General features: G+C 40.0%; 1 pseudogene; it reads right to left on the bottom strand.

The window, feature by feature from the left end:
* The window catches only part of LOC126493082 (splicing factor 3A subunit 3-like), a 5,794-nt pseudogene extending 3,207 nt beyond the window's left edge, over window positions 1-2,587 (bottom strand).
* Window positions 2,588-3,261: the final 674 nt, after the last annotated feature.

Below are 3,261 nucleotides of genomic sequence, written 5' to 3'. Positions count from 1 at the left end.
TACAGAGTAAGTTTCAGGACAGGTTCCAAAGCAACACAGAGAAATCTTGACTCAAAAAACAAACAAATAAGCAAACAAACAAACAAAAACCTGGAAGTCTATGCAGATGTTGCCAGTTGAGGAAAACTAATTTAAGAATTAGGGTTTGTTTCAGGAGGTCCAATATATTTATTGTTGCTCTTAGTATCTGTGCTACTGGTGTTATATTTAGGAAGTGGTCTCCTGTGGCCATGCATTGAAGAATACTTCCCACTTTCTCTTCTATCAGGTTCAGTGTGGTCGGATTTATATTGAAGTCTTCTGATGTGGGAGTGATTTCTTATTAATAAAGAAACTGCCTAGGCCCCTTGATAGGCCAACCCTTAGGTGGGTGGAGTAAACAGAACAGAATGCCTGGAGAAAGAAGCTGAGTCAAGGAGTCGCCATGATTCTCCTACCGGACACAGACACAGGTTAAGATCGTCCCTGGTAAGACACCTAATGGTGTTACAGGGATATTAGAAATAGGTTAGATCGATATGTAAGAGCTAGCCAATAAGAGGCTTGGAACTAATGGGCCAGGCAGTGTTTAAAAGAATAGAGTTTCCGTGTAATTATTTTGGGGCATAAGCCAGCCATGCGGGCAGCCGGGTGCCGGGGACGCAGCCTCGCCGCTCCTACTACAACAGTCTTCAATCCATTTGGACTCGAGTTTTGTGCATGGCGATAGATATGGATCTATTTTCATTCTTCTACAGGTTGATGTCCAGTTAAGCCAGCACCATTTGTTGAAGACGCTTTCTTTTTTCCATTGTATAATGTTAGCTTCTTTGTCAAAAATTAGGTGTGTGGATTAATATCTGGATCTTCAATTCGATTGCATTGATCAACCTCTCTGTTTTGATTCCAATACCAAGCTGTTTTCCTTACTATAGGTCTGTAATAAAGCTTGATATCAATGATGGAAATGCCTCCAGAAGTTCCTTTATTGTATAGGATTGTTTTGGCTATCCAGGGTTTTTTGTTTTTCCATATGAAGTTGATTATTGTTCTTTCAAAGTCTGTGAAGAATTGTGTTGATATTTTGATGAGGATTTCGTTGAATCTATAGATTGCTTTTGGTAGTATTACCATTTTTATTATGTTGATCCTTTTTATCTAAGAGCATGGGAGATCTTTCCATTTTCTGGTGTCTTCTTCAATTTCTTTCTTCAAAGACTTAAAGTTCTTCTCAAATAGGTCTTTCACATCCTTTGTTAGTATTACCCCAAGACACTTTATGTGATTTGTGGCTATCGTGACAGGTGATGTTTCTCTGTTTTCCCTCTGAGCTTCTTTATCATTTGTGTATAGGAGAACGATTAATTTTTTGGAGTTGATCTTGTATCCTACCACATTGCTGAAGGTATTTATCATCTGCAGGAGTTCTCTGGTAGAGTTTTTGGGGTCACTTATGTAAACTATCATATCATCTGCAAATAATGAAAATTTGATTTCTTCCTTTCCAATTCGAATCTCCTTGATTTTTTTTGTTGTCTTATTGCTGCTGCTTAAACCTCAAAAACTATGTTGAAGAGATATGAAGAGAGTGGACAGCATTCTCTTGTTCCTGATTTTAGTGGAACCACTTTGAGTTTTCTCCATGTAATTTGATGTTAGCTGTCGGCTTGCTGAATATTGCTTTTATTATATTTAGATATGATCCTTGTATCCCCAATCTCTCCAATACCTTTATCATGAAAGGACACAGTCAATAAGACAAAAAGGCAGCCTACTGAATGTAAAAAGATCTTCACCAATTCCACATCAGACAAAGGACTGATCTCCAAAATATATGAATAACTCAAGAAATTCGACATTAAAATTCTAAATAACCCAATTAAAAAATGGGGTGCTGAACTAAGCAGAAAATTCTCAACAGAAGAATTTTAAAAGGCCTAAAGATCCTTAAGGAAATGTTCAATTTCCTTAGCTACCAGGATAATGCAAATCAAAAGAATTCTGAGATACCATCATACACCTTTCAGAATGGCTAAGATCAAGAACACTAATGATAGCTTTTTCTGGAGAGTATGTGGAGTAAGGAGAACACTCATTCATTACTGGTGGAAATGCAACCTTGTACAACCACTTGGGAAATCAGTATGTTGGTTTCTCAGAAAACTGGGAATCAACCTACCTCAGGATCCAGCAATACCACTCTTAGGCATATACCCAAAAGATGCTCAATCATACTACAAAGCCATTTGTTCAACTATGCTTATAGCAGCATTATTTGTAATAGCCAGAACCTGGAAACAACCTAGATGCCCCTCAACTGAAGAATGGATAAAGAAAATGTGGTACATGTACACATTAGAGTACTCAGCAGTGAAAAACAATGACATCTTGAATTTTGCATGCAAATGGATGGAATTAGAAAACACTATCCTGAGTGAGGTAACCTAGACCCCAAAAAAATGAATATGGTATGTACTCACTCATAAGTGGATACTAGCTGTAAATGAAGGACATTGAGCCTGTGGTTTGTGATCCTAGAGAAACTAAGTAATAAGGTGAACCCAAAGAAAAGCATATATAAACCCACCTGGAAATTGGAAACAGGCATGATTACCTGACAGAATTGGGAACGTGGGGGCGGGGAGCAGAAGGAATTGGAGAGCTTGAGGAGAAGGAGAGGTTGAGGAAAACTTGAGGGATTGGGATGGCCGAGATGGAGGAAGGACAGGTATGACAGCAGGGAAAGAAATATCTTGATATAGGGAGCCATTATGGGTTTAGCAAGAAACCTGGATCTAGAAAAATTCCCAGGAATTCACAAGGATGACCCCAGCTAAGACCCTAAGGAACAGAGGAGAGGGGGGCTGACCTGGCCTTGCCCTGTAGTCAGACTGATGATTATCTTAAATATCATCATAGAACCTGTGTCCAACAACAGATGGAACAGGCAGAGACCCACAAGGGTTTATCCACCGAAGCAGTTTTCCTGAGCTAATGGAAGCTCAGCAACTCCAGCTGCATTGGGAAGGAACAAGCATAGGACCAGACTGGTCACTCTGAATGTGGTTGGCAAGTGTATGGTTGGGGCAGACTGAGGGGCCACTGGCAGTGGCACTGGGATTTATCTCTACTGCATGTACTGGCTTTTTGGGATCCTATTCTCTTTGGATGTATACCTTACTCAGCCTAGATATAGTAGGGAGTACCTTGGACCATACACAGGGCAAGCTTCCTTGCCCTCTCTTGGGACTGGAGGGGGTGAGGTGTGTGTGTGTGTGTGTG

Source organism: Alexandromys fortis, unplaced genomic scaffold (assembly GCF_014885135.2).
Source record: "Alexandromys fortis isolate MF-2015 unplaced genomic scaffold, M_Fortis_MF-2015_v1.1 scaffold_282, whole genome shotgun sequence".
Lineage (NCBI taxonomy): Eukaryota > Metazoa > Chordata > Mammalia > Rodentia > Cricetidae > Alexandromys > Alexandromys fortis.
Note: the sequence above shows the minus strand (reverse complement) of the source record. Positions and strands in the feature narration are given on the sequence as shown.